At 44.3% G+C, this 21,922-nt stretch overlaps 1 protein-coding gene and 1 long non-coding RNA gene across 2 annotated transcripts in view; one reads left to right on the top strand and one right to left on the bottom strand.

Moving 5' to 3' along the window:
* SPIDR (scaffold protein involved in DNA repair) overlaps positions 1–21,922 on the top strand; it is a 651,436-nt gene that overhangs the window by 461,409 nt on the left and 168,105 nt on the right. The gene's annotated exons all lie outside the window — the stretch shown is intronic.
* Positions 9,952–21,226, bottom strand: LOC137518904 (uncharacterized). Its single transcript, XR_011020921.1, has 3 exons — positions 21,077–21,226; positions 20,763–20,895; positions 9,952–10,243 (listed from the first exon to the last, which is right to left on the bottom strand). It is a non-coding gene; the product is annotated as an uncharacterized lncRNA (long non-coding RNA).

Consider the following 21,922-nt stretch of genomic DNA (forward strand, 5'->3'; position numbering starts at 1 on the left):
GGGGCATAAATAGATAATTTGCATATTCAGTAGTGGTGCATTGTGGGTAACCACAGATGTTCACTTAAAGAGACACTGAAGCGAAAAAAAAAAAATGTAATGAATTGGTTGTGTACTATGAATAATTACTAGAAGATTAGCAGCAAAGAAAATATTCTCATATTTTTATTTTCAGGTATATAGTGTGTTTTCTAACATTGCATCATTCTATAATATGTGCAGATTACACAACACTCTGCATTCAAAATGATTATTTCAGAGCAGTCTGTGAACTAATGACCTCTCCTCTGGCAGATAAAAAGAAAACTGTTTACTTACAGTTGAGATAGTAAAAGTCAGAAGACAGCCCTCTCCACGACTTTGAAAGTCGTAGAGATTAATGGATTTTTTGCATAGAGATAACAACTGGAGTTTCTTAACTCTTCCTGTACTGGAAACAATTACACTGATGTATTTTTTTTCGCTTCAGTGTCTCTTTAAAGCTGAATTCCTTAAGAAGGCAAACCACACTAAGTATTGTTTTTTAGTAGGAGGGCTTTTCAGTCTCTTTTAGTCACTTATACTTATTAAAATAAAAAATGTATTGCATTAGCAAGAGCTTTTCAAATCACTAGCGCTAAAAAAATCTCTTGCAGTGTGAACCAGGCCTCACCCTGCACAATGTAGGTGCACTACAGCACAATTCCCCAACCCTGTCCTCAAGGCCCACCAACAGTACATGTTTTGCAGAAAACCAAAAACATTCACAGGTGAGGTGATTAGTGTCTCAGCAGAGCTGATTAACGACCTCTGTGGATTTCCACAAAACATGCACTGTTGGTGGGCCTTGAGAACAGGGTTGGGAAACACTGCACTACAAGACTTTTCTAGCAGGACTTAGGGAGGAATGATATGATGACATCACAGTTTGCCCAGCTCCATAAGTCTACAATGGTCCATTCTGCAACTAGGCTTGAAATGCTTAACAAACTTGCAAAAACTAAAATAAATAAGATGGGTTTCCTAGCTGTCATGAAGACTGCTGACAAGCAGCTCGAGCACTTCCTTCTGCATTTGCCTGCGCAAAACTGGAATGTGGGTGTAATACTTTTTAACATAAACGTGATAGCTACGATATGCAATAGCTGTGTTTGGAGGCCAGAGTCCTGGGTCAACAGAGCAAGAAATAAAGGTGAATACCCTTACTGCGACATAGACGGCAACTGAACCCTATAGAGATTGTTGTTTTTCACAAACTAATCCAATATGAAATACTTGGCTAATGTTTCTGTTTCCATCTGTGAAATCTGCCAACGCTGGCCAACTCAGTACAGTGCACGTTTATTTTGTACCCTTGCTTTTGAGGAAGGTTTTGATAATATGGCCTGTTTTTCTCCTCCATCTCTCCCTATTCATGACAACAGTTCTGTTTCATCTGTATTGGTGAAGACAGGACTGCTTGCAAGGTTTTTCCACTGCTATACCCCAAGGACCCTTTAATCAGTACATTAATGCTGCGATCGCAGAGACCTGAATTCACCAGTGCTATGCATGAACAAGTCATTGTAATGTGCTATATCTTTATATAGATCTCTGTACAGTACCCAAACATGAACTGCTCTGGATAAACACTGTAGGAGAAAAAAAAAAAGAAGTATTTCGCAAGCCTGTATCCAGGGAAATGTACACAGGAGATGTATGGATGGAAGGATGATATGATCGTGTCCTCAAAGCCCGAGTGTTCTTGTTGATGGAAAGAGTTCTCGGCATGATGACATTTCAATTAAAATAACATTGTTGATCCCAAAGGGTAGGGTTAGAGAAGGAGATCTCTGTGCTGCATACATTCTTGGTTTTATAGCTTATATTACAGTATGTGTCAGTAATGTATGTGCGTGCAGACGTTTGCCTGCTGACTTTCACTTCTCCTCAAATAGCCTCATGTACTATCCTAAACTGATGTCTAAGGGAGTTTATTTGCTTGATTGCTCGAGTTTCCTGTCCTTTATGTTTGTGCTGACTGGCTTACCCTGTGTGAACTGTAATTACCAGCCTGTCACAAGATATGGCTGATGTATGTATATTAGATACAGTACCGTTCATTGTATAGCATATGTTTTTCAGGCTGGATCACTGGGAAGAAATACAGCCTTGAAATAAGCCCGGTGTTTGCACAGAAATCTGCCACAACTGTAAAAGTATGAAAGCTGCAAATATTATTTTTGGGCTTGGATCTTTTGTATCCACTGTCCATGCTGAGTAGCCAGATTCCCTGTAAAGTGAAGAGTTTTTTCATTATTCCTGTCTTCACTATTTTGATGTTAAAAGGCAGAATGATAACTTGTTTATCTTAAGGCCTCCATTTGTTGAAGTAGGGCCTTAGCGTACTGAGCGCTCTTTTGTTACACTGCCCACTTCAGGTTGTTTTCACTCATTGGATCTGACTCCCCACTCAGTGGTGTTGGTCTTCTTTTTCTTCTTTGGCTTTGTACACCTCTGTTACAGGCATGCCTTTGGTTGTCAGTTCACCTTTCTCCCTCAGAGCCATAGTTTCACACAAAGGCTTCAATTTCCCAAAATAATGAATTGTTTCCCTTTTTGAATTCGGTCACTGGCACTTCCATTTGCTAAGTTATGCAATGCAATTCCTCAGCGCCGTGCTTCCAGTCTTCCGAGTCTTGGCTCAGCAGGCTGTGGTAACTCTGCTTGTCTCAAGTTAACCATCCAGTTTGTTGTGAATTGTACTACACTAAACCTTTCTAAAGGCACGTGCCCTTTTCTTTGCCCTTGTCTTTGACTTGGTTTAACCAAAGACACAATGTTTAGCTTAAATTAATTAAAAAAAGCATAACTCTTGATTCAAAAGTACTTTAGATACTTCCACACTATTGTACCTCATTGCAACATGTTTAGCATTTCATCTCCTTGGTTCCATGTCCTGAAACTCTGACTAAAGGGTTAAATAACTTACACTGTTAAGCCTATTTGGCAGGGCCCTCTTCCCTGTGTGCTCTTTTCCACCACCATATAGAATCAGTGACCTGTCTTCTATATGTATCTCTACCTTGTAATATGCACTACTTTATGTTGGAGCAGAGTGTTCTATACATGCAGATAGGCACCCAGTATAACAAGTTAGAACTCTTTACTGAAGAAAAACATGCAGAGATATAATCATACACCACCATCAGGAAATCAGCTTACTTAGAACAGAGAGAATACAGAGTGAATACAAGAAATAACAATCCCATTCATATCACCATCGCATTTTACATACAGTGACATCTTGTGGTAGTTTTGCTATACTGCAGTTTAACGCTGCATTGTCTCCCCTATCTTTTGTAAAGTGCTGCCTAATCGCTTAGAACTTCATAAATAAAAGTACCCCTCAAACCAGGGACAGACCTATTGAATGGAGCCCATGGTAGACTAGATGACGATTGCGCGTGTGTCATGGCGCTGTTCCTTGTCCTCGAAGGTCCTCCCTTGTTCCTCATCCCCAGTCCTGTTTTTCCCCTGGCTCCCCGAAAGTTGCCCTTAGCGATACAGACCGAATTCTGAACTATGCAGGCTTGAGTTTTGAACTGCACTTGCGCAGTGAAAGAAAATGCTTGTGGACAAATGCGTGCTTTCGATGCACACTCCTGAATCATGTGCTACCACTACAGGGAACTACTATGAAAAATATTCAACCGGAAGATCCCATCGAACATTTAGAGGACCTGGGACCTAACTGGAGGACCCAGAGGACAACAAGCGGGGCCAGGACACTCACCAAATGGTAATTTAGTCCAACATGGGCTTCATTCATGTTTTTTCTCCCCGGTTTAATGGTATTTTAATAATAAAATAATAATAAATGGTCAGGTAAGCAGTAGCAACAGGGATTAACTAATTCCATGCCAAAGGGTTTGTAATTATGTTAAGCCCTAAATCCATATTATGACAAAATATATTCTGGTTCTTGGTTCTGAATTATAAAGGATTTAGTTCCTTAGTTCAGCCTTACATCCTTCAAAAGTTTTTGCATTGCAGATCTGTTTGTTTTTGGAGAGACATCTTTCCAAACTCCTCCCTATATCTCACCATCATCCACATGAGATGAGAGTGTGCAGCAGCCAGTCTTTTGGAAAGAGTCGGAGGCGCCCGGTATATAGTTTTGATCTAATCACTCTATATGGCAGGTATAACATCCAGAGAAGACAATGGTGTAATCCTACCTTCTCGGAGTGCCCTTTCGGGAAGTATACCAACGAAATTTTTGTAACTTTAGACAATCAGGTTTATTTTTGCACAAGACAACGCGTTTCACGGTAAGAACCGCTTCCTCAGGTCAATAAAAGTGCCTATAAAATTATAAAAACATGGCGCTCAGATACACTCTATTTTTTCATCAAGAGTTGTAAACATCCAAAACAACAGATAAAACTAATGTGCGATATGTAGAACATCTAAAACAGCAGATAAAACAAACATAGAAATTCCAATAAAATATTAATCAAATAAAAATTCCATTAAAACATAGTGTATAGTATTTTATACATATATGAAAATCATATGTATATCCCCAGACAGTTGTATGTTTCATGAGTATATCCATGCCAGTGTTGGATAGGTGGGGGTTTATATGACCGGGAGATATAGGTGTACTATAGCTCTATGGCTATGTTCACGATATTAATAAGTTTATATGGCTGGGGACATGTAGTCTATTAGGGAATGGCTATATATAACTAAGGATATATTTTATTTATACTGGGGGCCTGTTGTTGTGTCCCTTCCATGGCAGGCCTTAGAATCTGCTTTTAGGAGGTGTGGAGACTAATGGGGTGACCATATGTGGGAATACGTAAGGCCTGGGCTGTTTATGACGGATGTGTGATCCTTTCCGGTGAGGGGGGAGTCTTCCTCCCCCCCCCCCTGATCGTGGTGGTGTTGTGGTATGTGGAGGAGGAAATAGGAATGGTGGGGAAAGGAAGATGGGGCCCGATGGGCCCTGTGAGCGTGGACAGGTAGATTAGTCCGCTTACCTCAGCTGTAGTGTTGCCACGTATCCGGGCGCCGTTTCCGTGCGGTTTTCCCCCGGAGTTGTAAATAGGGAAGTGTGCGGCAAATGGGGAGGCGTGCTCTCACGCGATTACGCGCTGACGTCACGCCCTCCGTGTGTGGTGCAACCTGAGGGGCAGGTTACGAGACACGCCGTAGTGCGCCATCAGCGTGTGGTGGTGGGAGGTGTCCAGCCTCCCAGTCTCCACCAGGGAACGCCCTCCTAGTAGGAGGGGAGGACCCGGCGCGTCACTGACTTACGGTCCTCCGCCATCTTGGTGGTGGTACTGTATGGGTTAGGACGGCAGCCATATGTCAGGTGGCTCCGTGTGACCCGACCCTCCTAAGCCATTTAGATGGTTGTAAAAGACGGCAACCTTGTAGCTGGTGGTTCTAAAAAACGGCCTTTGGGGTGGGGCACTAAAGGGATCATAATAAGCACATAAACGAAAAACATATACATAAGAAACATATATATATATATATATATAAACAAAACAAAACAATATGTAGCATTTATTCCAGGTAAACATATGTAATAAAAGTATATATTCAGTAGAAGTATATATTCAATAAGACTTTACTCTATATTACTACATAAGGTATGTGTGTATATATAGAGGCCCCTTTGAGGCCAATGATGTGTTCGAACCCATGTGCCTATATATTTATGCGTATGTCCCGGGAAGGCATGATCCGTGCTGCAGGGAGGGGGGGGGGGGTAAATGGTCGGGGGTGTGGTGGGGGATGGGAAGGGGGAGCTAGGGTAACTGCGGGGGGAGGGGGGGGGGGGAAAAGGAATGGGAGGAGGGGGGGACTGGGAAAGATTAGGGAAGGTAGGGGGAATAGAGAGGGAAAAAAGCAAAGGGGGGGGGGGGGGGGGGGGGAAACGATATGGTCCAGTGTCTGGACTTGGGAGAAGAGGGCCTAGGTATTCCGTGGAATACAGAGAGTAGTAAGGTGTATTTCCCGTTCAGTCTTCTGTTCCATATCCTTCTTTCTGGTCCTCAGTAGTGTTTCCCTGTCCAGTGTCTGGACTTGGGAGAAGAGGGCCTAGGTATTCCGTGGAATACAGAGAGTAGTAAGGTGTATTTCCCGTTCAGTCTTCTGTTCCATATCCTTCTTTCTGGTCCTCAGTAGTGTTTCCCTGTCTGTGTTCTCCGCTTTCTTTCTAGCTTCTGCTATCAAATTCTTGGGAAAGTGTTTCTCTTTGAATTTGCGGGTTAGAACTTTGGCTTGATCATTATATGTTCTATTATCGGAACAATTTTTCCTTATGTCTAAGGAAGAGGTCAGGTTCCTCCGTCATTATCTGAGAAACTACTACTAACCCCCCAGCATCCCAACGGCCATAATTACATAGCCACTATAACGAGAATACTCACCATATACCTAAGCAGGACAACACCCTAGACATAGATAGCCATACAGTAACGGGAAATACACCTTACTACTCTCTGTATTCCACGGAATACCTAGGCCCTCTTCTCCCAAGTCCAGACACTGGACCATATCGTTCCCCCCCCCCCCCCCCCCCTTTGCTTTTTTCCCTCTCTATTCCCCCTACCTTCCCTAATCTTTCCCAGTCCCCCCCTCCTCCCATTCCTTTCCCCCCCCCCCTCCCCCCGCAGTTACCCTAGCTCCCCTTCCCATCCCCCACCACACCCCCGACCATTTACCCCCCCCCCCCCCCCCCCTCCCTGCAGCACGGATCATGCCTTCCCGGGACATACGCATAAATATATAGGCACATGGGTTCGAACACATCATTGGCCTCAAAGGGGCCTCTATATATACACACATACCTTATGTAGTAATATAGAGTAAAGTCTTATTGAATATATACTTCTACTGAATATATACTTTTATTACATATGTTTACCTGGAATAAATGCTACATATTGTTTTGTTTTGTTTATATATATATATATATATGTTTCTTATGTATATGTTTTTCGTTTATGTGCTTATTATGATCCCTTTAGTGCCCCACCCCAAAGGCCGTTTTTTAGAACCACCAGCTACAAGGTTGCCGTCTTTTACAACCATCTAAATGGCTTAGGAGGGTCGGGTCACACGGAGCCACCTGACATATGGCTGCCGTCCTAACCCATACAGTACCACCACCAAGATGGCGGAGGACCGTAAGTCAGTGACGCGCCGGGTCCTCCCCTCCTACTAGGAGGGCGTTCCCTGGTGGAGACTGGGAGGCTGGACACCTCCCACCACCACACGCTGATGGCGCACTACGGCGTGTCTCGTAACCTGCCCCTCAGGTTGCACCACACACGGAGGGCGTGACGTCAGCGCGTAATCGCGCGAGAGCACGCCTCCCCATTTGCCGCACACTTCCCTATTTACAACTCCGGGGAAAACCGCACGGAAACGGCGCCCGGATACGTGGCAACACTACAGCTGAGGTAAGCGGACTAATCTACCTGTCCACGCTCACAGGGCCCATCGGGCCCCATCTTCCTTTCCCCACCATTCCTATTTCCTCCTCCACATACCACAACACCACCACGATCAGGGGGGGGGGAGGAAGACTCCCCCCTCACCGGAAAGGATCACACATCCGTCATAAACAGCCCAGGCCTTACGTATTCCCACATATGGTCACCCCATTAGTCTCCACACCTCCTAAAAGCAGATTCTAAGGCCTGCCATGGAAGGGACACAACAACAGGCCCCCAGTATAAATAAAATATATCCTTAGTTATATATAGCCATTCCCTAATAGACTACATGTCCCCAGCCATATAAACTTATTAATATCGTGAACATAGCCATAGAGCTATAGTACACCTATATCTCCCGGTCATATAAACCCCCACCTATCCAACACTGGCATGGATATACTCATGAAACATACAACTGTCTGGGGGATATACATATGATTTTCATATATGTATAAAATACTATACACTATGTTTTAATGGAATTTTTATTTGATTAATATTTTATTGGAATTTCTATGTTTGTTTTATCTGCTGTTTTAGATGTTCTACATATCGCACATTAGTTTTATCTGTTGTTTTGGATGTTTACAACTCTTGATGAAAAAATAGAGTGTATCTGAGCGCCATGTTTTTATAATTTTATAGGCACTTTTATTGACCTGAGGAAGCGGTTCTTACCGTGAAACGCGTTGTCTTGTGCAAAAATAAACCTGATTGTCTAAAGTTACAAAAATTTCGTTGGTATACTTCCCGAAAGGGCACTCCGAGAAGGTAGGATTACACCATTGTCTTCTCTGGATGTTATACCTGCCATATAGAGTGATTAGATCAAAACTATATACCGGGCGCCTCCGACTCTTTCCAAAAGTTTGTTTGAACCTCTAGTTTGAGGGTAATATCTATGTCAGAGATTCTCCGATAGATAGATATTTTTTTAGGAGCAGCGACCGAGGATTAAAGGCCGAGTGGGGACGGTACTTCCCCACAAGCGAATACGAGTGGTTGCCTCATACAGCAACCCACCTTTGTGAGTATAAACTTTTTGTACTTACGAAATATCCCCATACCAACTAACGTATTGCACCAGATCGGGCTCCCGGACCCCCTGTGTTTTTTTCTCTTCTACTATTCATACAGCAGCCAGTCTATCCCAGAATGCAAAGATTACTAGACCCCATCCATCTCCTTCCTCTTCTGAAGGTATAGCTCTTTTTGGACAGAACTGCAGCACTAGCGCTACAGATGACTCTTATCTCCCCACCCCTGCTACATGTAGAAATGTACATGACTTTTAGAAACACAATGAAGAGGACGTGAGATGGATTCAATGTTTTATTCCACACTGAGCAGGAAGGAGCTTTAGCTGCAGTGCTGGCCACAAAGTGTTAACCTCTTTCAGCACAGAGAGTCAGTTGATCTGCTCTTTGCAGGAGACTCAACACCCACTCTGCAGGAAGCAAGGGGCCAGAGGATTTCTACAGATTTTCCTTAAGTAAACCAATCCATTTTAATTGTATTGCAATAAAAAGTATAAACATACAATGCACAAATCTTTGCTATCATATCATATATCAAATTTTGAAGCTGACCAAGGGTTTTACTGTAGACCTTTGAGGTCCAACATGTGGTTATATGTATGTGAGGGGAAAGGTTTTCAAAAAGCTCTCCATTTACGAAACGTATCTCTCCTTTGAATCGCTGCAGGATTTGGGGACTGTAAGCAGAGGAAAACTCTCTGCAGTGGTTGCTTATGCTTATTTACTGCATTTAATGCTCAAAGAAGAATGTGGGAGCTGTTGAGGAAGCAATGTGACTGATAAGCCTGGAGAAACACATTTTACCAAGCAAGGGCTGTTTCACACAGACAGTTGTGCTGCAAGTGAACGATGGCCTTGGCGCTTGTCATTTGCCATTGGTATGATCGCTTACCACCGTCTACCATCGGTTGCACAAACGCCATGTTTCAATACCATTTTTGTTTTATGCCAGCACTTAGCCAATCCTGGAGGCAATCTATTTCAGACGTAGAAATGTCTAAGGTATACCCCCTATCTCTGTGATCTCTGAGAGCTCTAAAAATATTGAGTGCTCTGGTATGATTTGTCTGGAAGCAACCAGTTGCTTCCAACATCTTTTACCACCATGGTTCCATGTACACCTCCCCCATGGGGATGAAAACCAATGCAGGACGGGAAGCACTGTCACAAGCCAGAAAATGCTTTTCTGCAAGCTTGCGGAAAAGCAAGCGACGAGACACCGGGCTGCTGGTACAGACATCCGTCTCAACCGAGGCTAACAGTTTCCCCCTAGATGTTCTTATGGTGTGGCTAATCTGAGCCGAGGGAAATTTTGACTATAGTTTCACTTTAACTAATAAATGGTAGTGTAACCTTTCTGACTGCAAAGGGTGTAGAGCTGCGTATATAATATTCTTTATAAACTCTTTTAGCAAATAAAAGTTAGCAGAACTGTATTTGGATAGTGTATTTGGCTGTTTGTCTTGAGTTGTATTTTAACCTTTTAAATAAGTTTACTTTGTGTCTAGCTCATCACTTGCATTTCCTGAGCCAGGAGTTCCTCAAGTTTTATTTGCTTAGTTGGCAGTTTGTCTCAATTTTTTGAAGCCTTTGAGTCACTTATGCATTTTATTCAGCCTGAAGTTCCTCATTTCATTTCTTGTGCTTCAAGCTTCTGAGTTTTCCTTTGTGGTCCGGCACAGCTCAGTCTCTTTCCTTAGTTGGCAGGTGCAGAAATCTGTCCTGCTGGGAGAGAACATTTTTCACGAAGCAATAAAAACATATTAATGTTTATAACATCGTCTGTAGGCTGATGAAAAAAAAGTGTTTATACTGCTGTCTGTGGTGCCACCCAAGATATTCACTCACTTCCTGTTATCTTATCTGGAACAGGAAGTAAAGGGAGTCAGCCTAAAGATGATGCAGAACATAAACTATTCTAATCCTTCCCAGATCTATCCCGGAATTAAAAAATAACAGTTTGAACCCAAATTCTAACTTTAATTTGTCAAATTTGTATAGAATCTATTTCAGAGTTGTAGAAATGTTTAATGTATACCCCCAATCACAGCTCTCTGAAAGCTCTAAAAATATTGGGTTCTCTGATATGACTATTTGTACTCTACATTAAGCTTCGCCCTCTTACAGATCTCACCATTGTGATGCAGTAATTAGAACATGTAGGGTGTAAAGTGTACTCCAGTCGAAGCTTGGCTACAAAAAGAGAAACCTAGCTGGAGTAAGGGAAGCCTCAAGAGCCTATTGACGTTTCCCTGAGCTTCCTCCTGTGCCCCCCTTGCTGAGTGTGGAACCCCAAAGATTGCCAGACAACGGATTGTCAGCACTGTTATTGGGCCCCTGCGCCTCCTCAGGCATCATCGCGGCTGCACAGTAGGCTTGTGCGAGCCTGGCTGTGCATGTGCAGTAACCTGGAGCCACTCGTGCACGGTCTGTACCTGCACTGCCGTGCTGGGCTTGTCAGAGAATAGGAGCACGGCCCCAATATGCAGGGGGCCTGAGCGTGGCAAGAGGGGGTCTATAGAACGCTGAGGAAAACCTCAATAGGAATCCGAGGCTTCCCTTACTGCAGCTAGGTATCTCTTTTTGTACCTCTGCTTTGGCTTGGTTCTCTTTAAAAGGGGTTGTAACATCCAAAAATAAAAAATTCCAAAAGATAGGTATATGTCCCCTATTTTTTTTTTTTGTTGCCTGGATTGTGTGCCTTTGCTGTACTGCATCTGACTGTGCAGTGCCAACAGGATTGTGAGAAGGGAAGATAATTGAATCCCCTCCTCCCTTTTATGCTACATCTACACGTAGCGATCCGGCAGCGATTTGGCTTATCAATCGAGCCGCTGATGTGGCTCGATTGATAAGATCCGACAGGTCGGATCTCGCCACCGCCGATTCCTTGCTCGTTCCCCACTAGGGGACAATGGCAGGGAATCGAGTGGAAGATAAGCGGCGCCGGCGGGGACGAGGGCGGATCGAATCCGACGCACGCGCGGGCAAGCGGGGATGCGGAAAAGGCGATCCGGCGGCTAATCGAGCCGCCGGATCGCTCCGTCTAGATGAGGCTTAAAAGAGTTTAAACAGTGATGTAAGCTGCCTATTATCTAGGTGATTGCTGTGGGTGGAACAATAATCTGTAAAATAAGCAGTAAATTAACAATGAGCTGGGTTAAAAAAGAAAAGGGCAGAAGTGATGTCACTTTTGGCATCACAGAGAAACAGTAAAGATGGAAACCAGCAGAAATATTCTTTTTTTTTCATATCACATTTATCTTAAAACTGACAGTGAACATTAAAAACAGCAGGATAGGTAAACTAAATAAATGTCTTATTGGATGATTCATTTTATTTTATTTTATTTCAGTTCATATGGAGTTTCATCACACTTTAACATTTCTTTTACTGGGGGGAAAGTGCATGCAAGCTGTATCAACTGTCTACCAAGTGGCCCAAATGTGTACCTCACTCTGGCACTGCAACCATCATTTGCAGCTTTGCAACCTTATCCTTCTGTTAATATTTCATTTTGTTACATAATGCACCAAATCATTTCTTTTATTTATCCTCGTCGGTTCTTGACAAAATTGCCTTAGCTTTGTGAGGTTGGATGGGGGAACCAATGGACCATTTTTAAGTTTTGCCACAAACTCTGCAGCATGAAAATGGACCAATCATAATATTCCACCTTGACGGGATTTGATTGGCCATTTTTGGTCCACAAATTAATCTATAATACAAAGATGAGGTGGAAGTGACATCATTTTGCATCATCAATTTGTTCCCTGGAATAATGATTTACTGAATCTGAGCCTCAGTAAAAGTCCTCGGCACTTATGCAATCCCCGGCATGTGGTTTATAATAATAGCAATTGTTCACAGCAGCTGGTAGCATAATAGTAACTTCTGAGCTGCAGATATTTTAACTCTTTGACCAACAAGGATTTATCTTAACCTCTCCTTAGTCTTTGATCTCATCCAGTACTGCTGTACAGTGTTCATGCTTGACTTGATTTGTAGACAACCAATGTAATGCCTGGGTTTAAAGTGACAATGACCTCAATTCACTAAGCAGTTTAGTGTAATGTTTTATACTGGGAATACACGGTTTGTTTTTGAAGTGATTAGATGGTTCGATAATTTCCGACATGTCCGATCTCCCTTTCGATCATTTCGCCGCTCGATTTCTCATAGAAGTGAATGGAAAAAGATAAGAAAAATGAGTGGAAGATAAGGACATTGACTGCAGAATCGAGTGGCAAAAACTATCAAGGGGAGAATCGAGCTCCAGAAACGAACCATGTAGTCCCAGCATTAGACCTGGTCTAACATTCAGTAATTACACAATTTACAAAAGCAAACAAGGAGTAACCACGCCTACTTTTTCTGACCGAGATTAGACAGAGACATGGCTGAAAGACGCCATCCCAGACAACTCCCTTCTCCTTCAGGGATACAATCTCATTCGAGCTGATCGCAACCCGACTCTCTCCGGAAAAAAGAAAGGTGGTGGCATCTGCCTCTACATCAACACCGCTTGGTGCACCAACACCACCACCCTGTTCAAATGCTGCACACCAGACATCGAGCTCCTTCTCATAAACTGCAGACCAGTGTACTCCCCTAGAGAGTTCTCCTCCTTCGTCCTGGTCGGGGTCTACATCCCACCCGACGCGGACACTTCAAGTGCCCTGGGCAAGCTATGCGACTCCATCACCCAGTGGGGAACATCCCTCCCAGACTCCCTCTTTATCATCCTGGGGGACTTCAATAAAGCCAACCTCCGCCGGGAGCTCCCCAGCTACAAACAGCATATAACGTGCCCCACCAGGCAGGAGAACACCCTTGACCACTGCTACACCGTGCTCAAGGATGCCTACAAGGCCACTCACTGGGCTCCCCTCGGCAACTCTGACCACTGCCTTGTCCGCCTGATTCCCACCTACAGAAGGCAGCTAGGGTCCACCAAACCAGCACTGAGAACTGTAAAGAAATGGTCAGAGGGGGCAAAGCAGCAACTTCAGGCCTGCTTCGAATGCACCGACTGTTCAGCCCTGGAGTCACCTTGCCTGGAGGAATGGGCTGAGAACATCACGTCCTACATCAGCTTCTGTGAGGAGTCATGCATCCCGACGAAGAGCTTCAAAGTCTTCCCCAACAGCAAGCCATGGTTCAATGGTAAGCTGAACTTGCTCAGGAAAACAAAGGCAGCCGCTCACAAATCAGGCACCCCAGAGGAGTTTCGTGAGGCCAGGAATACCCTAAACCGCGAAATCAAGGTGGCGAAGCGGAACTATTCAGACAAGCTGCGTCTCAGCCTCCAGTCTAACAATCCACGGGAAGTCTGGGGAGGCCTAAGGGCAGCCACGAATCTGAAACCTCCCCCTCCGCACACTCCACCAAGCACAGAACTTGCCGAGAAACTCAACGAGTTCTATTGCCGGTTTGAGAGAGACCCCCCCCCCCCACACTTGAGGCACAAGCAATCGCACCAGCGGCGTCACCCGACACAGGTCTGGTAACTGTCTGAGAAGCTGATGTCCTGAAACAACTCCGGTGGCTTAACCCCAGGAAGGCCTCAGGCCCGGACGGCGTGTCATCTATCTGCCTGCGAACCTGCGCAACCCAACTTGCTCCTGTCCTCACCCCTCTCTTTAACAAATCACTGGCTGAGGGCAAAGTTCCAACCTGACTTAAAAAATCCACAATCATTCCGGTTCCCAAGAAGCCAGGGAACTGCGATCTCAACAACTATAGGCCAGTAGCACTCACCTCCACCATCATGAAGATCCTGGAAAGGCTGGTCCTCTGAGGCACTCCACGGACCCCCTCCTAGACCCACTTCAATTTGCCTACAGGCCAAACAGGTCTATCGAGGACGCCATCAACATGACTCTGGCGCACATTACAGAACACCTCGACAACCCGAACACCTATGCCCGGATCCTTTTCCTTGACTTCAGCTCAGCCTTTAATACAATATGCCCAAACATCCTATACGACAACCTTGTTCATCTTGGCCTCGACCCCCTGCTGTGCTCCTGGATCAAAGACTTCCTCACAGATAGGACACAACGAGTGAGGCTCGGTAACTGCTCGTCACAGGATAGAACCACAAACACGGGAGCCCCGCAGGGGTGTGTACTGTCTCCTATCCTGTTTTCCCTCTACACGAACAGGTGCACCTCTTCCGCGGACTCTGTCAAGGTCATAAAATTTGCGGACGACACCACCATACTTGGGCTCATAGGCAGCGACGGCGAACACGCGTACAGGGAGGAGATCGCACGCATCTGCAGGTGGTGCAAAGACAATCAGCTGGTACTCAACGCTACAAAAACAGTCGAGCTAATAGTGGACTTCAGAAGGCGCCCTCACACGCTCCACCCGGTCTCCATTGAAGGCATCAAAGTCTCCAGGGAGTCGAGCGTCCGTTTCCTGGGTGCCACCATCACGAAAGACCTTAGGTGGGCTGAAAACACCTCCAAGGCCCAGAAGAAGGCCCAGAAGAGGGCTCAGCAGAGGCTGTTCTTTCTGAGGCAGCTGAGGAAATTCGGGATGCCGCGGGAACTGATGATCACCTTTTACACCACAACCGTGGAGTCTATCCTTTGCTCCTCTATTGTTGTTTGGTACGCAGCCGCTACTGCGAGCGACAGACTTAAGCTCCAGAGAGTAATCAATGCCGCTGAGAGGATCATCGGGTCTTCTCTTCCACCTCTGGATCTCCTACATACCTCCAGACTGTGGTCTAGGGCAAACAGAATACTGAACGACCCTACTCACCCTGGCAGCCGATACTTCGACCGTCTGCCTTTGGGACGCCGCTACAGATCGATCCTCACCAAGACCACCAGACATTTGAACACTTTCTTTCCCCAAGCTGTTCTCATACTGAACTCGAGCTAGCACCCTTGCAAAGCCCCCCTAGCCGTGCACTGACGCTGCACTACTGCCCAACTACGTAATCTGTTTGATGTTTGCAGTCTTTTTTAGCTCCTTCTCCCATCTGTGTGAACTGATCTGTATAAAATCTGTATCTGTATACTCCTGCCGTGTGTACCACAAAAAATTCCGGGTGCGTCAGTCGAAGTACTTGGCGAATAAAGCTGATTCTGATTCTGATAAAGTAATTCTGTGAGGTATTTTAGATGGGAGGATGGAACCTTTTGAATTAATTATGCAGGAGTTTGTATGCAGAGGAGAGCTCCTCAAAGGAGAAGGATGTCAGTCATAGCTACTTGTTTGTGAATTGCATCTTTTGATAATTTCCCCTGCTTTACCGACCTAATTACCAAATGGTTTAGACCAGGTCTAAAAACAGGTCTAAAACATTAATAGTGAATTCCAATTTGATGCAACTGACCAAACCATCAGTAGACTAAAAACCATCAGTAGACTAATCTAAACTGCTTAGGGAGTTGAGGCCATTGTAGCAAGACGGCTGCCTTATTTATTTATTTTTAGGCTAGTTTTCAGAGAAGGCTCTGTGACAGCATATCCGGTGCCAGGCAGATTCTGTGCCTTTTTCAATATAATGGCATTGGCAATTTCAACACTATGGCATTGTGTGTGCATGAAATAGAGGGGTGTGGCACTTGGGAATAGCTGATAGTAGAATATTGGTATTTTACTGATATTCTATAATTTTGCAGTGGTATTTTTTGTTAGCAAATTATCGTAAAAAATTAAACAATATTTTACTACAGCAAAATGTAACCCTATCATCACACACACAACACACAACACACAACACACACACACACACACACACACACACTTCCGATATTTATAAAGGTGCCTATGGTGGCGTTGAAAATTCTGTCATTAGCGGGCGCCCAAATTTCCTGCTTCCTCATGTGCTACTGCTGATGTATTGGCACAACATCTGGGCAGCAACTGTGAACTGGCGGTCCTGCTGGTCATGTGCCTCTAATACATTCATCTGCTCACCCAGAAAAGGGTATGCAGGTATGTTATTTCAAATGTGTGAGATGCAGACTCTACTGAAGCCAAGAAGATCAACAGGCCAGCCAGGGAAAGTAAATAAATATGTCAGCCTCCATATTCCTGTCAGTATAGGATCACTTTAAGGCCTCTTGCACACTGCATGCATTTCAGATTCCGATTCCGCTTTTTAATCTGTTTTTACATCCGATTCCGATTCAGATTTTTAATCTTAACTGCATGCTGCGTTTTTTGATCCGTTTTTCTGTTGAATGTATTCAGGGAAAATCGGAAACGGAATCGGAAACGGAATCGGAATCGGAAAACGGATTTGCAGTGTGCAGGGAGCCTTAAGTAAACTAGAGGCCTTGGTAAGGTCTGCATGCGCAGAGGACCCAGACTGGACCCAACTGAGCCAGTTACCGGGGCTGATTGCAGCTGAACGGCAGACCGCGGGACTCAGATGCGTTTATGGGGCGTGAGGAAGCCCCGAGTAAGTATCAAATATTTACTTTCTGAGGTCTCTGGTACACTTTATGGAAGCATTTTTACGTTTGTATTCATATGCATGAACTGTAAGAAAACACAATACAAGAGCTTGCATACGAAGCTAGGTTTCATTCGATTGTACACCTCCAAAAACGAAACAAAGAACAACCGTTGTTAACCACTGCAGTTCTTCAGCTTCCAATGACATGTATGCATATAATGAGTGCATGCTCATTCCTTCCTAGCTGCGGGCATGAGACACCAATGCAGTCACTCAAGCCTAACTATTGCCCTCTGTTCAGAAGTAATGGAGTTATGGGCGGTCACACTATGCTGGTGCAGTACTGCATTTGTATTCTATGAAATCTCTGTGATGCTCCAGGGATTCGCTGTGGTCCATGGCAGGTTCTGCCACCACACCGGAGAAGATATATTAGGTAAACGACAATAGAGTCTGCTCTTTGGGAAAAATTGTCCTGGTCAAGTTTTCTACAGAGAACAGCAATAACCCTGCATGTCTGATTGTCTATGGAGATGCAAAGTGTATTTTCGGTCACAGACAGTATTTTTTTATATTTTCGGTCACAGACAGTGTTTTTTGATTTTTTTTCCATATAGTTACATAGTTACATAGTTATTTTGGTTGAAAAAAGACATCCATCCATCGAGTTCAACCAGTACAAAGTACAACTCCAGCCCGTCCCCCACAGACCCCTGTTGATCCAGAGGAAGGCGAAAAATGGTCAGGCAGAAATAAAATCGCCTATGATTATTATAAATTAAAGTTATAATTAAAATGGGAACAAGATCTGGCTAACATGGAAGGAGTGGGATCAGGGTCGGATTTGTACTTTCCAGTGCCCTAGGCTGCTGTCACCAACCGTGCTCCCCCCCCCCCCCCCCCCACCACCAAAAAACATTCTGTCCAACACTCTGACTAGCGATCACTGGTTTGAATGGGCTCATTTCAGTTGTGCTGCTCTGTCCCCCATTCAACAAATAATTCCTGTAATTTGCGCTCCTGCCTGAATGTGCACAGCAGCCGATAGTGTTCTGAGCATGCATACTTGAGAAATTATGCTGATGTATGACCGGGAATTGTCAAGAACGCATAACACTGTACCGGCCTCGGTTGCTGTGCACATCTGGACAGGAGTTAGAAATTACAAGGAGCGCGAGTGGCCAAAGCATGCACTGCTTCTTTGTCCTCTGTGCGACTGGCTGCAGTCAGAGCCACAAACAGGTGGCAGGGCAGTGCAATGGAGAGAAGCCCATCCAAAACAGAGAACAGGTAAGTAGCAAACATCCCTTTCAAGACCCACTTTGGATGTTATGTTGTAATTAGAGTGCACCTGAACTCAGAACTTCCTCTCTGCTCTAAAAGATATGCAACAACATAACCTTTAAAGAAAAACATTTCTTTGTTACAGCTGATACAAATCCTGCAGTAAATCTGCAGTGTGTCTACTTCCTGCTTTCATGGAAGCAGCCATATTGTTAACATCCTGTGCTTCCAAATGAGCTTAGATGTTGTGGCAGTCAGGTGACAGTGTAGAGATCAAATTACAACTTGTGATTAGACACAGATGAGGGGGAATTAGACAGGCTCTCTAAATACATTCAGGGTACATTTATCTGTTTTCCTTCTGTCCTGTGCAAGAGTTCAGCTCCACTTTAAAGCATCTCAATGACATGTATTTATATTTGCTGAAAAATCTATGTATCTCTTCTGAATGCTGAATATACATATGGCGGTGTGCTCTAACATATCGACAATATACAGGAACAAAGTCTGAAGAAGGCTTATTAGCAGAAAGCTTACTCTTTTTCTTTTATACCAATAAATGGTATCATCCTGATTCAAAACTTTCTGCTTTCGCTGATGGCTCAAATGGTACAATGCTCTACTGCTACAGGAAAGCAGAAGGATGCCAAACCATACACACTAGCATAGAGGTAGTAACAGCTGAGGTGACAGTTTACCAATGAAAGGGAAGCAAACAGCATTTTTATTCCTGCAGCAGTTCTCATAGATGGTAGGAGCTGAAGGACAGAAAATGAGTCAGGAAAGAGTTAACTAAAGCAGGGAAGAGATCACTGCTAGCTAGGGAAAAAACAGAGAAACAGTCAAAATTAAAGTTAGAAAGTAATTAACAACTGCTGGGGTCAGTGTCACAGCTGTAAAAGAGGTGAAGAAACTAACAGAGCTCACTGATGTCTGTGAATGCCTGCATTAAAACTCAGCAGAACTTAGTTCTATCTGCTTTGTAATGTAAATCCCTGGTATTTCTCACATCCACTTGTACTGTATGTCCATCATACAGAGGAATGGATCATCAGGTGACAGCAGATGAGATGCTGATTGTCATAACACATCAGGAAGTGTGTGTGTGAGAGAGAGAGAGAGAGAGAGAGAGAGAGAGAGAGAGAGAAGCAGGGATTGGGGAACTCTGGAATTCATCTATTAGTGCAGATCAGGGCGCTGGCTGGCTGCACTACGGGACCAGAGGAGATGATTTATTTTGACATATGACCTCTTCTCTCTCCAAGACCTGCCGTCCTTCTTATCTTATCTGATTTTATTGGCCTCGGCCATGGCCTTTCTGGCCTTCCCAGAAATCCGGCCCTGAGTGGGATGAGACTGGGTTTTGCGACTTTGGCTAAAGGGAACCTATACAATACCCATATTAACCTCCTTAGCGGTATGGACGAGCTCAGCTCGTCCATTACCGCCGGAGGGTGCCGCTCAGGCCCTGCTGGGCCGATTTTCTTTAAATAAAAAGGTGCACTCGCAGCCGGCACTTTGCCAGCCGCGTGTGCTACCTGATCGCCGCCGCTCTGTGGCGCAGCGACGAAAGAGGGTCCCCCCAGCCGCCCGAGCCCAATCAGTTCCGGCCAACGCTAAGTGCTGGATCAGAGGCGGCTGACGTCAGGACGTCGGCTGACGTCCATGACGTCACTCCGATCATCGCCATGGCGACGAGGAAAGCAAAACGAGGGACGCACATCGCGGCCCTTCTTGTTACTTCTGATCGCCGGAGGCGATCAGAAGTATGCGTCAGGAGCGCCCTCTAGTGGGCTTTCATGCAGCCAACTTTCAGTTGGCTGCATGTAATAGATCTTTTTTTATAAAAAAAAAAAAACCCTCCCGCAGCCGCCCTGGCGATCTTAATAGAACGCCAGGGTGGTTAAAGTATTGAGAGTCTTGCATAGGACATATATAATGCATTGGAAGCTGCAAATTATCGGCCATTCTGTGTCTGGCTTATGTTTCAGAGGGTGTCAGGTTGATCGTACCTTGGTACATATTCGGGGGGCGTGCAGCAAGCTATCAGGTTTTTGGTCTGAAATAAACAACTTAATTTTTTCAGTTCTTCAAAAGTATAAAAAACAAACAAACCAATGAAATGCCCCAAAACCCTGCTTTTGGGATACAAGCCAAGGCATGTGAAACATCCAGATCATAGGTTTACCCAGCAAATTGCATACTAACATCAAACGAAGGAGGGGAGGGTTAAATGCCCAAGTAGTTGTCAGTGTATGTAAAACGTAACTTTTATTCTAAAATGCACTTAAAGTATACCAGAGCTGAAGTATATTGGGGAAATGGGGGGACAGGCAAGAGGACTGACAGGCTACACATTCAAAACAAGTACAAATCTTTCAAACAACTTGTACACATGCACCAACTGCATGATATCAGACCAACATAGATCCAACAGTTGAATTGAAGTCAGATGATAATCAGGCTGCAGGTTGTTCCGTGTTTACTTAGTTTTAAGAATTGCAACAAAATACATGAAGCCAGTAATATTACCATCTTGTAGATCATCTTGTTACCATAATGATATTGTAGAGAGAGTTTGGAAATGTAGCTTTCTGCATCTCGCTGGAAATGTTCCGTTACCAATAGATGAGAGTGATGTAGCTGTGTGTAATCTGGAGAATAGCTTCCAAAAACAAAATAGTTTAGCCACTGTGTCCCAATAACCAACCGCAGCCTTGAAAAAGATACTGTAAATAGTGAAACATTGGCTGAGCAGTTTAGACTAAGTTCTATATGATGTTTACACAATTTCCGGGTGTTATTTCAACCACCAAGAAACCTCTTAACATTTTATGCAAGATTACCTCGGTCAGAAATGTCCTCTTCTTCCTGATACCTCTGGGGCGAAATGGCAGGAAAAAAAAGTTGCCCTATTTTGCTCTACAGTGAAATGTTTGTTTGCCAGAATTACACAGATATGTTGTTAATTTTCTTCAACAAAATGTAAATGTGATAATATTTTCTGTTAGGACAAACCAGTAACCACCCACTCTGCCCCCCCCCTCCCCCCGATTCTCAAGAGACTTCTGCTGTGTATGCTGCAGAGTGCACCGCTGCAAAGCATGACCCCGCCCCGGTCTACTCTCTTCTTCCTCCGCCGTGAGCAGTCATTACAGCTGCAGATGTCTATTAAAATATAAGATTATTTTAGCAACCCTCTTACAATTATTCAAGGAAACCCCACTGATTATTAATTTTTCCAGGTTACAACCGTCTTACAATTATTTTACTGAAACAACTTGGGAATTATCAAAACTATAAATAGGTAATTATGTACTGTATCTACTGATTCTGAAAGAACTATGTCATTTCCTCTATTATTGCTGCACCATTCACATTTATGGTCAGTGGGACTTATAGAGAAACTCCAGACTCCGAGAAAATCTGCTGGCCATACACACATCTTTTTTTACCGTCAGATTCTATCGCTGTAGCGATAATCTGCAATGGGATCAATTTGTGGCAAAAATCGATTGACATTACATTTGCCCTGGACAGTAAATTCTGGTCCAATCGATCGGACACGGTGAGGGAGCAGCAGTAGTTTGGCGACCCATAGTGTCTCACTGTATCAAACGCTACAGTTCGACAGCTTTTCGATAGATATTGAAATCTGTGTGCTGTGAATGGGAGAAGTCAATCCTCCCTCT

This window comes from Hyperolius riggenbachi, chromosome 5 (genome assembly GCF_040937935.1).
Source record: "Hyperolius riggenbachi isolate aHypRig1 chromosome 5, aHypRig1.pri, whole genome shotgun sequence".
NCBI classification, from domain to species: domain Eukaryota; kingdom Metazoa; phylum Chordata; class Amphibia; order Anura; family Hyperoliidae; genus Hyperolius; species Hyperolius riggenbachi.